Source organism: Lepus europaeus, chromosome X, assembly GCF_033115175.1.
Source record: "Lepus europaeus isolate LE1 chromosome X, mLepTim1.pri, whole genome shotgun sequence".
Taxonomy (NCBI): domain Eukaryota; kingdom Metazoa; phylum Chordata; class Mammalia; order Lagomorpha; family Leporidae; genus Lepus; species Lepus europaeus.
Window position 1 is genome coordinate 12,032,002 of NC_084850.1, and position 13,366 is coordinate 12,045,367.

General features: G+C 38.7%; 1 pseudogene; it reads right to left on the minus strand.

The window, feature by feature from the left end:
• Positions 1-1,685: 1,685 nt before the first annotated feature.
• On the minus strand, positions 1,686-12,462 carry LOC133752478 (GTP-binding protein 10-like; annotated as a pseudogene).
• Positions 12,463-13,366: the final 904 nt, after the last annotated feature.

Consider the following 13,366-nt stretch of genomic DNA (forward strand, 5'->3'; position numbering starts at 1 on the left):
TAAAACTTGTTCTCAAATAGTTTGTGTGTGTGTGCATAAGTTGTTGAAATCTTTAAAAAAAAAAAAACACTAAATAGAACAAGGCACCCAACATTACATCTATGGCCAACCCAAGATTAGCGCAGAGTATGAGCCAGTAATAGAAATTGGTTCTTTTAGCCAGTGGGGTTTATAGTCTTTTATTTACTGTGACATAATCTACCTCATTTTGACAGATAGATGATAGATAGATAGATAGATATGTAGATATACCCAATAACTAGGTTGCTAGCATCTTGAGAGACTCCTCAGGAAACTTAAAGAAGATTAAATGCTATTGGGAATCTGGTTTCTGTGTTATGATAATTGATTCCTCCAAAGACCAACCTTGAGCAACCTGTGGATCATCCATGAACCTTTCTGTATAGTCAAATAGAATAATTTCTACTCTATCTCTCCCTCAATGCCTTAGAATGGTCATCTGAGAGCTTCTAAGTTCTCCCAAATTTCCCAAAGAAGAAAGTAGCTGTTAAAATAAGCTTGAATGAAAGAAATTATCTCTTAATTATTGACTAACTACTATGTCTGAGAAATTATATTTTTAATAATTTTTATTTTTATTTTCACAAATAAAAATGTGCATATTTGTGGGGTATCATGTGAATTTTTTATGTATGTACACATTGTGTAATGTCTACTCAGGGTAACATTTCCATATGAAGAAAACATTGAAAATCCTATCTTCAGTTTTTAATAGAGAGAAAATGTAAAGTAACATTATCTACAATGCTACTGTGCAACACATCCCCAGAAACTCTTACTCCTATCTGCTAAAAGCTAATAACCTTTAATCAATCTTTTGGCATCTCTACCTCCTCTTGTCCCTCCTCAGAATCTGCTAACCCCCATTATAGTTTTTTTTTTAATTTAAAAAGTTTAATTCTTGAATGATGGTACATACATCAGAAGATTGCTGATAACATTTTCTTTTTTTAAAGATTTTTATTTATTTATTTGACAGGTAGAGTTATAGATAGTGAGAGAGACAGAGAGAAAGGTCTTCCCTCCATTGGCCCACTCCCCAAATGGCCGCAACGGCTGGAGCTATGCTGATCTGAAGCCAGGAGCCAGGTACCTCCTCCTGGTCTCCCCTTCGGGTACAGGGGCCCAAGCACCCAGGCCATCCTCCACTGCCCTCCCAGGCCACAGCAGAAAGCCGGGTTCTGGTCCTGATAACATTTTCAAAAACATGTGATAGCTTTCAAATTAACACAATTTCAGTACCATTTTCTTAACTGACACATAAAAATGTAAATATTTATTGTGTACAGCATGATGATTTTGAAACATGTATTAACTCTGGCAAGGCTTAATTGAGCTAACTAACATACATTTTCCCTCATACATTTATTTTCTATGGTGAAAACATTTAAAACTTACTCAAATTTTTAAAATAAAATTTTGCACAACAGATCTCCTGGAGGTACACATACTAGTTCAAACTCTGTCCTTTGAACAGTATCTCCCCATTCCCCACCATTCTCAGTCCCTGTAACCACCACTCTACTTTCTGTTTCCATGATTTCCAATCCTTCAAATTTCACATATAGGGGAAGTTGCATGGTATTTGTCTTTTTGTGCCTGGCTTATTTCACTTAACATTATGTATTCCAGGGTTATCAGTGCTGTTAAAATAATAAAATATATTAATAAGAATGAAGTAATAAAACTTTTTTAGGGCTTAATAGTATTCCACCAATACCATTTTTAGTAGACTTAAATTCTATCCATTCTGGAACTTGTGAGAGTATGCTTTGTTGGTGGCTCACTATATTGGATGTCTGTTAATTAAGAAGCTGCTTCTTGTGATATGCATCATTTTCCTGGTTGGTGTGTTCATCCAATGATTTCCTTAGACAGTTCTTGAATTCTTCAATCCTTTCTCTAGTAACTATAGAGATTAGGATGACATGTTGGAACTCCATTGTGTTCTTTCAAATAAGAGCAAAAAATCTTTAGGACACTGGAGTTGGTTTATCAGTTCATGGAATTTATCTTGAGCGTTGGGTAAGTCCATTTTATTAACTGCCAGGAATGCAGATTTTATCTGAAGTTCCTCTTTGTATGAATCCAAATCTTTTGTGAGTAGTATTATGGTTTCAAAGGCAATTGCATAATGAGTTTGGGATGAAAGCTGAAATCCAGAAATATCAAAAACAGTAAGTAGATATCTATCTCTCTCTATGCTTGAGAAATGTGTGGACCTTTCTTTTGTTCATATGTGTTCCTTCTATTAAACCAGGAAGATCAGCTACAGATATTTGTTTGAAATCAATATATATAATCTTTCCAACTTCTGACTTTAACGTAAATGCATGATCTTCAATAGAGGGCATTGCATGAGAAACCCAACTTAGCAAAGAGGATTTTCAAGCATTTGGGAACCCTGCTGGTCCTACATCAACTACAGTTTTAGATCAAGGTGAATTATTCATTTTTGTCCTTTAATGGTAAGAAATTTGTAAGTAATTTATCATCAAGACCTCGTTCAGTCACCAAAATTCTGTCCTTTTTATTGAGTTCTGTAATTTTGCCATATTTATTTATTTATTTATTTGACAGGTAGAGTTAGTGAGAGAGAGAGAGACAGAGAGAAAGGTCTTCCTTCCATTGGTTCACCCCCCAAACAGCCGCTATGGCCAGAGCTACGCTGATCCGAAGCCAGGAGCCAGGTGCTTCCTCCTGGTCTCCCATACGGGTGCAGGGACCCAAGCACTTGAGCCATCCTCCACTGCCTTTTCAGGCCACAGCAGAGAGCTGGACTGGAAGAGGAGCAACTGGACAGAATCCTGTGCCCATATGGGATGCAGGCACCGCAGGCAGAGGATTAAGCAAGAGAGCCACGGTGCCAGCCCCAATTTTGCCAATTTCACCAGTTACCGAAATACTAACAGATACACAGATTTCAGTCTTTTCCTTTGGAGCCTTTTAGGGCACTAATCTGTCTGATCCTCCTCCATGCACAAACCATTCCTGAGGATATTTGTCTTTAACTTGGTTCAAAGCCATTTTTTATGGGCTAAAACCCAGATGCTGCCACCTTTTCCACCTTCTCCACCCAAGTGAGGATAACTCATTCCACCACTTCCTCCCCTGGTCAAGATTCTGAGATTATGAAAGAAATTTCCATACTTCAGATCAAGCAGTAACTGAAGCACACCATGATTGCAGTGGACCTGGATACACTCCCATTATACTTGAAACTTTGATGACATCAACTTCTTTTTAGACTCCATATGTGAGTGAGGTCATGTGATACTTGTCTGTCTCTGCTTGGCTTATTTCACTTAGCACAATGACCTCCTCCAGTCCCAAGCCATGATGTCATGAATGATAAGATTTCACCCTCTTCAACAGTTGAGGTGTATTTCTTTATGTACATGTACCACATCAGTAGAAGGACATTTAAGTTGATTTTACTTTTTAGCTACTGTCAATAGCACTATAATAAACACTAGAATACATATGTCTTCTACAGTGTGAGTTCATTTTCCTTGAAAATATATCCAGTAGTGGGACTGCAACTTCCAGCTTTAGCTTTTTGAAGAACATACATACTACTTCCACCTGGTAGTACTAAATTATATTCCCAACAACAGCGTGTAAGGGCTTCCTTTTCTTCACACCCTCACCAACTTTTTTTTTATAATTTATCTTTTTAACAATAGACCATCTACCCATCTAACTGGAATAAAATAATATCTAAAGGTAGTTTTGATTTATATTTCCTTGATGACTAATTTTTTTGTTTATCTTCTTTGTGTGTTGTCTGATTAGATCTACTGCCCAATTTTTAAGGGGATTTTTTTTTTTTTTTGCTGTTGAGTTGTTTGTGTTCCTTATATATTTTAGCTATTAAACCCCTTGTAAATTGTTTAGCTTGCAAATATTTTCTTCCATTTTGTTGATTGTCTCTTTTCTTTGTTGATAGCTTCCTTTGCTGTATAGAAGCTTTTTAGCTTGATGAAATCCCACTAGTCTATTTTTACTTCTGCTTTGTTTCCTATACTCTTAGGATCTGATTCCCATAGTCTTTGCCTATTTCAACGTTGTAAAGCATTTACCTTATGTCTTACATTTAGGTATTTAATCCATTGAGTTTATTAAAAACACACCATGAAAAATAGGGGAGTCTAGTTTCATCCTTCTGCTTGTGGATATTTCAGTTTTACTGAAATGACTATTCTTTTTCCAAGATATGTTCTTAGCACTTTTGTCACAGATCAGTTGGCTGTAGATACATAGGTTCACTTTTAGAGTCTCTATTCTGTTCCATTGGTATATACATGCATTTTCATAACAATATCTTGCAGTTTTAATTATACTAGCTTTATATTTATGGTCAGGTAGTTTAATGGCTCTTAATTTATGATTTTGGCTAAAATTGTTTTGGCTATTTAGAGTATTTTTTGTTTCATACAAATATTAGTAGTTTTTTTATTTCTGTAAAAATGTTATTGGTGCTTCGGATATATTTTTTATGTATTTATTTCAAAGGCAGAGAGACAGAGACAGACAGAAAGCTATCCTCCTTCTGCTGGTTTATACCCCATATAGCCACAATACTGAGGTTGGGCCAAGCAGAAGCCAGAAGTTATGAATTTAATCTGGGTCTCCCACATAGATGGCAGGGACACAACTAAGCTGAGCCATTACCCACTGCCTCCCAAAGTGCATTGTTAGAAAGTTGGAACTGACTGTATACCTAAAGCATTATCCCAGACATGCTCATATAGGATGTGGGCATCTATGTCATCTTAATTAGTGCATCAGATTTCTGCCCCTCATTAGTATGTTTATAATGACTACATTTAGTTTGTAAAGTACTTTGAATACTATGAACATTAGAATGATATTGACTCCTCCAATCCATGAACATAGATGTCTTGCCCTTTCTTTGTGTTGTCTTCTATTTCTTTCATCAATGATTTATAGCTTTCATTATAGAGATCTTTTACCTCTGGTTAAATTTATTCTTAGCTATTATGTGTTTGTAGGTATAGAAAAGGAGATTGTATTCTTGAATTCTTTTTCACATAAACATTGGTGGCATATAACAACACTAGTGAATGTTGTACATTTACTGTGTATTCCTCAATTTTGCTGAACTTGTTTATTAGTTCTGAAATCTTTGTGGTGGAGTGTGTGCGTGTGTGTGTGTGTGTATGTGATCAAGTCATCAACAAGCAGTTATAACTGGACTTCTTCCTTTCCAATTTGAATGTCTTTTATTCCTTTCTCTTGCCTAACTGCTCTGGTCAAAACTTCCAGTATTATATTGAATAAAAGTAGTGAAAGTGGGCATCCTTGTCTTGTTTCAAATCTTAGAGAAGAAGTCTTCAGACTTTTACCTTTCAGTGTCATGTTATCTATCAGTTTATTATATATTATATTATAAATATTCATAATATATAATATAATATATATAGATTATTATGTTGTGGTATGTTCCTTCTACAATTAGGCATTATGTTTTATATAGATGATCTCATTAAAGAACCAAGATAATGTATGTGAGATAAATATTTTTACCTTCACTTAAATTGTTGAGAAAATTGAGCCCCTTTCTGATAAATGTTAGTATGGCAAGTGACCTTGAGCTACCTTATGAAGCTGCAATTAAACAAGAATTTTCACATTCTCTATGTATTGAAAGCTTAGTCTACATATAATCAATTCCCAGTCAACATAATTGACAAAATCTATGTATTTATAAAGCACTTATACTACAAACAGCATTATGGTAGGTATGAGAGACAATTACTATCCCTAAGATATTCACCAAATAATTTGTGTAATAACCCATTAGAGTAATAGTATGAGCTAATGTATGCCAAGTTTTTTTATAAATTTTATAAATAATGAGGACTATAGATATTTATGGATGGAATTCAGTGTAGGCTAACAAAATTTTACCCTAAAAATTGTTATTTTATGTCTTCAGTGTTTATTTAGTTGAACATGGGGAAATGCAAAGGATGTCTGATTTCTATAAATTATCCCAAGAAGGTATGTCCTCATCCTAATATTGTTTATTCCACCCAACTAAACGGAACCTCTACAGCTATTTATAACATAGTGTATAGAAAGTTTTAATGAGCATCTATTGACAATAGAAGATGCTTATTGACTACCCATTTGAACAAGAATAGCAAAGTATTTTTTTTTCAAGCACACAAGGTAGTCTGTTTCAGGAGATGTCTATGTTCAAGTGTGCCCCTTATATATTGACACTGCAGGCAACTGCCTTGTGGACCTGTTCATTTTAATCTGGTTCAGGACTGATAATGTGCTTCTTTTAAATAAATTTTCCTCATGCAAAACCAAGGATAACAAGTGGTAAAGTGCTTGCTGATCTCTCTAGCAATCTGTTGTTGAATTATTATAATTTGAAGATTTTCTTGTATGTTAGTCTGAAATCTGCTCCCTCATAACTTCAGTTCTTGATGTATTACTATCCTATTTTCTATGGGAATCCTAAACATAGCTGAAGATCAACCTAAAGTCCCTCTCCCCTACCCCAACTGTACTTAGCAAACTCTTGACTCCAAGATATAAACAATTTGCTCCTCATACAATCTAGGCTGGCTTCATAGGCATGTAGCTTGAGTTGTCCCATTGGGAACTTATACCAGAAAGACTCATGCTTGATCCAATGTTCTACTGTGACCATCCTGAAATTCTTAGCATTTTTGAATAAAGAGCCCCACATTTTCATTTTACATTGGTCTACAAATTACGTAGCTAGTTCAGAATTCAACAGATTTTCAAAGGCCCTTCATAGTTTCAGTATTCTTTTCTCCAATTTGTGTCTGTTTTAATGCAAAACACTCACAAGTAAGCATACTAAACTAAAAGCACCCTATGTCAATAGGGAAGAATTCGGTGTGACTACTGTCTGCTTTTTTCTGGAGAATAAATTCCTATTGATCTTGTGGCAGCTATGTCACACTGTTGACTTAGATGTAGAGTGCAGATGTAATGATTCCTTGTTCTCTGCCTAAAACATTCTCTACTCTACAAAGTCATTTGGTCCCATTTTCAGGCTTTTTCTCACCCCAGGCTCTGTTCAAATTCCAAGAAAATTCAGAGTCTCAGGTTAGTGTTTTGTTCTATTGTATTGTGTCCTTTTATAACTTGTCTTTTCAAGCCAACTCAAGCCAATCTGTTCATGCACAACTATTGGGTTCTGTTAGGTGAACAACAATAGCCAGCAATATTGAGAAGTAAATGAAAATCGGTAATCATTCCAAAACCTCCTTTCCAGTTTATAACAGAAGCTTGTCCTGGACAAATTTTGCCAATCACCAATATTTGTTAAACATTTATTAGCAAGTAAGCACACTCAATTAATACCACCTGTTTTACAAGTTCAATGAATCTCTGCTTATTTGTGTTTTTATATGCTGCCAAGTTTCTACCTTGGTTAAAGTATCACTGGAGACAGATGCAACTTTACTCTAGAGGAAGAGTCCAGTTAGAAAAACAGAAGCCATTCTAATTATTTAAAACTGAAGTATTTTGATTCAGGGATTTGCAAAGATTAGAATAGCTAAAACACAAGCCAAATGGAATAGTAAGACAACCCACGGATTAGTAAGATGAAAATGTCATTAAATTCTTGGGTTGGAGGGATAAAGGAGGAGATTTGGTTACTGGGTCCCAGAAAGTAGAATAATTTGCTGAAACTCCAGAAGGACCTGGAGCCAGAATCAGATAGAGCTACAATTGGGAAAGCCATAGGCTTCATTCAGTTCTTAAATCCTGTTTATGTATATGGGCTCACAATCTAATATTTTTATGCAATCTGCATGCCCTTAAAGCAACTAATATCAATAACAAAAGCTTATATTTATTCTCTATCATGCTAATTAGTCAAGTCTCTAGTGCTGATCAGAGACAAAGATACCTAAAGTCATTTAGTAGAATATGAACTTTCTGACTAGAATGATGCCCATTCAATTTCTGGGATATGAATGCCTATTTAGCATTCTTAATTGCACTCAAAGTAAAACTTAAATTAACAAGTATATATATATATATATATATGTATATATATATATATATATATATATATACTGGAGTGTTTTAAAGGTAAAATTAAAAGCTATGATAATACCTTGTACTCCATTACCTTTGTGATAGAAGCCCTTAATTACTTTCAATAGTCTTTTTTACTCCATATTTCTACATATAGTTAGAACTCACTGAAATGTACTAAAGCTTCTCCACTCAGTGGTGGCTGGCAGATATGTTTGAGAAATTTTTCCTGGATGGTTGCACATGTGACTCTTCTCTCATTTTGGACCTCACTCATGTTCTCAGCCTGCCTATATCAAGGCCCATTTCCTCTCAGTACTTTTCTGGACCTCATGCTCTTTCTTCCTGGAAACACTTTATCATGGAGAAATTAAATGGAAATATTTTCATCACATAAAACAGACAAACCCACCACAACCAGAAAACAAAGTGCATATACACTTAGGAACTAAAGGAAAATCTAACAAATTCATTTGCTTAGGGGAAATTTTAGAGCGGCTTTCTCTGTTTTTTGTTTTTTGATGGGTCAAATAGCAAACAAACAATACAACAATAATAATAATAACAATTTGGGTTATTGGTTGAGGAGATGGGTATAGAACAAAGTATATATTCTATGAATAAATAATACAAGTAATCATGTATGGTTGCAGTTGACTGGTAACTTCAAAAATGTAAAAAAACACACCCTAATCCATGTTGGTGATGATGTAAATGAGTACAGCTATTATGGAAGACAGATGGAAGATTTCTCAGAAACCTGAAAATAGATCTACCATCCACCTTCCAAAGGAAATAAAATCAGCATATGAGAGAATTGCATGGAGGTAGTGTTTATTGCAGCTCAATTCATAATAGGAAGACATGTAAGCAACCCAGATATCTATCAACTGATGATTGGATAAAGAAAATGTGGCCCATATACACTATGGAATGCTACTCAGCCATAAAAAAAATGAAGTCCTATCTTTTGTGACAAAATGGATGCAAATGGCAACCATTATAGTTAGCAAAGTAAACCAGTCCCAAGAAAACAAATATTGTATATTTTCCCTGATTTGTGGTAATTAAGATATAAAGCACAAGAAATGTAATATACATGAGTGAAACTGACATTTTGTGATTTGACTATCATTAACATCCTCTGTCTATAATCTTGAGGAACAGAGGTTTTTTCTACTTACTACTGTTGACTTCTTCACTTGGTGGAGGGTTAAGCTTGTGATTATAAAATGAACTGAAAATATGTCATTGTAAAAAATTAAAAAAAGAAAGTAGGATGATGGAGGGTGGAAGATGGGTGGGAGGGAAGATAGGGTGGGAAGTATCACTATTTTCTTAAATCTGTATGAAATATATGATATTTATTCACCTTATATAAATACAAAATTTTAAAAATATAGAATGTGAATAATATAATTTTATATGAACAGAGAGTTATTACAGTAGCTGAGAAGTTTCATGGCAGGTAGTCTGCAGGCTATAGACCCTGGGACTTTGAATGTGGCTCACTCCAATCAAAGGGCCTCAAAACCAGGGAAGCAGATGGGTAACTCTCAGGTCCAGTTGGAAGCCTCAGGACTGGAAAGTGGCTGCTGGTGTCCTGGAGTGCAGAGGTCAGCCACTGACATCCAAGGTAGCTGTGGAGCTGTCCTAGCTCTCAGAGCTTGGAATTAGCCTTCTGTATTTGCCCCCTCTGGTCCTCAGGTTAATGGTACAGTCCAACTCAAGCTTAGGCCATCCCATCCAGTCAACTTGTACTCACATGCTGACTCATTTGGAAACACCATGACAGACACACCAAATAATGCTTTTCTAGGTTTCCAGGTACTTCTTAACTCAGTCAAGCTGCCTCATAAAGCTAATCACCACAGAGATGAATGGCATGACTGGTAATAAAAAATGGAATTTCAAGAAAGATGGAGAGCCCACTGTGTTAAGCACTGCTTCTTACCCAAACTCTGGGTCAACTTCCTGGTGGATGGAAACCCAGCCCTCCCCTTAGAAGCACACAGAGCAACCCACTTATTTACTGGCAGCAAATAAGGAGACCACAGAGAATCATTTTCAAAGCCAAAACTCCTTGAGCAGAAGGGGATGGGTATCTTTTATCTTAGGGGAAATGAATACACGGCGCTGGGGGTGGTCTTTGTCATCACAGGTAGGGCTGGGAACAAGCTCACATTGAGACACACATCTTGCAATGTCCTGACAAAGCTTAAGCCCCTGCCAGGGCAGAGATCCTGGCATTAAAGTCTGGGAAAGGCTCATCTGCAGCTAACACTTAGACACTTGCTTGTGCTCTGTTGTCCAGGCTATGCTCATGTCTGCTTCTAGCTGGATTCTCAGATCTGGCAAAAACATTTCTTTCCCCTGTTGGAGCCACCTATCTCCTCTCTCTCTTCATCTTCCAATGAACTTTTACTATTTTTCGAGGATATGCGGGAGAGGGTTTCTTCAAACTTGTTATGTGGGCTACAAAAACTGTTGAGAGACCAAGTAAGAGGAAAACCATAACACACCAGCTGGTTTTAGCAGCAGGGAGGTCATAGGCAGAGGGCATATCTCTGTAGTGATGCCAAACCACCCAGACACACCTGTTCACAGGAGAAAAACAAACCCAACCCCTGATGTCTGGAAAAACAGATTATTATTACTATTACTATTATTTTTTTAACTTTTATTTAATGAATATAAATTTCCAGTGTACAGCTTATGGATTACAATGGCTTCCCCCTCCCATAACTTCCCTCCCACCCGCAACCCTCCCCTCTCCTGCTCCCTCTCCCCTTCCAATCACATCAAGATTCATTTTCAATTCTCTTTATATACAGAAGATCAATTTAGTATATATTAAGTAAAGATACTATTACTATTATTATTACAAAGCAGCTCTGCTAGGAGATGGGGAAAGAACTAACTTGATCTCCTCCATTCAAAGAGGGTTAGGGAATTTATGGAATTAGGGTAAATGGGCATAACTAGGTGAAACTAGTGGATTTGTTGGCTTTCCATTACTTTCATTAAAATGTCTGAGGAGCTTCTTTAGGGAAAAAAGGTTTATTTCTGCTCACAAGATGAGGTTACAGGATGGGGCGACCCCACAGTCTGCCACCTGATGGAGGAGCGGAGGCACAGTCATCTAGTGAAACAGGAAGAAAGAGAATGCCTAGGCTAACCTGGAGTTTCAAAAATCAAACCTTCTGGGAGAACAATGCTCTGAGGGCATGCCCCCAAAGATCTAAAGACCTCCACTGGCCCTGCCTCATAGCTGCCACCTATCCACCTTTAATCCATCAACCATGAGGACATCAGAATTTAAACATCTGCTTGAGTTTTAGGGAGACAAATCCTACTCCATCCATAACTAGTATTATACACACACTATCATGGTTAAAAAACACCAAATTCATCTTCTGAGAAAAGGAACATTCATGATTAACTACAGGCTACATGAAAACCCAAATCAATCTCATCATTTTGAAAGGGGGTGGGAATTTAAGGAGTTAGGGTCATTGGGTGCAAGTGCGTGAAACAAAGTGACAGAACACAATGGTACAGCCAACAAGGCTGGGAAAGTCCCCGAGTAGGAGCCTTGAGAAATCATGGCTTTAAACACCTTGTGTGTTCAAAGGTGGCTGCTGAAAACTCATTGGAAGTGCATTATTCAAGAAAATGAGCCGCACGTAACTCTTGGGTCAGCCTCAGTCCATCTGTGGGGGCTCCAGTTACAAGGTCGGCTGTAGCCGGTTCTGTAAAGTTTTATCAGGGACCCTGTAAAGATAGCTAAGCAGATTTTTCTCTTTTTAAATCTGTTTTTAGCAAAGACAACTATCATGGGATAGCAAGTTACTATTCAGCAGGCATACAAGTGACTATTATGGGCTGTTGGCACATTAGGCAGCCAAGGCAAGGGAGAGGGTTTGTTGCCCCTGGTGTCAGGACCTTGGGCTTCCCACGCAAGCTCTGTGAATGAGATGTAGGTTCTGAGCTATGGCAGAACGTCCTGAGACCCTTCTGGAAACAAAGGGAGTCCAGCTTTAGGAGAGCCCACAGCCTCTGACCACCAGCGCTCCTGGCTTCAGCTAACTGAAAATTTCCACCCTGTCCCTCTAGGGGCTGGCGCTCAGGTACCACACCTCCTGGCTGGTTTTCCGCAGCTATTGGAGTCAGAAATAAGTGATCTGCATCCTTGTGCTCATGGCTGATGGAACCCTTAGAAAAGCGGCAGAAAGCTGCGACTCTACCTGCAGTTGCTTGGCGGACGGCAACCCTGGGAGTAGGAGGTGCATCAGGCAGGAATGGCTATACTCACCAATCACACAGGGTTCGTACACCCGTCCTACAAGATATGAAAAACAAAACCAAATACTCTGCCGCCATCTTACAGTAGCGTGGCGTCTTCTCAAGCACTTGGCACTACTTCCGGGACGCCTGCTGTGGCGCTAGTGGTCAGCAGTGAGGAACCCAGGCTCAGTCCCTGACCTCTTCTTTCTGATGGACTTAAACCTGCCCTGCACAGCGGTCACCCTATGGTAGACGTCATCCTGGCTCCTCCCCTTCATGATGTCTCCCAGGCATCACTCTCTGCACCAAAGTTCCTCAGAAGCGCCCGGGATGGTGGCGCAATGTCGTGCTCATGGGGATGACTGACTGGCGTGTTTCTCTGTACCCAAACCCCTCCCCTCTACAAAAACTAGGCATTTTCCAAATTTCCCCAATATAAAAACCCCAGGCGCTCCGCCTCCCTCCATGACTTTGGTGGCTCCCCAGAGCAGACGCGAGGCCACCACACGAGTGTTCAGGGCCCTTCGCAGCGCTCAGACCCGCCGTCCAGGGCCGGGCCACAGCCCCGAGGCCGTGGAACCCCACAGGGCCGGAGCCTGCGGCCTACCTGGAGTGACAGGACGACCCACCTCTGACTTCCTCTTCTCACACATTTCTCCTCCTTGCCCCGCACAGCCGCCCGGATGCCTTCAGTGCCGCTTTCAGACAGAAGCTTTACTAGGACATCTTTTCTGGCTATGTTGCAGGAGGGGCGGTGGCGGACCGCGGTAACAGAGAGAGGCACCGGGGCCGGGGCCGGGCAAGCGGGGCACGAAGCCAGGGCATCGCCCGCCGTCGTCCGCCAGACCTGCAGCTCCGGCGCCCCTGCGACCTTACTAGCCAATGGGAGCCTAGAAAAGTTCCGGAAGTACGCGGAAATGTGAATATAGCTAAACAAATATTAATGATACCCATTTACATAACATCAAAAATACTTGGATATATAAAGGATGCTCTTCTG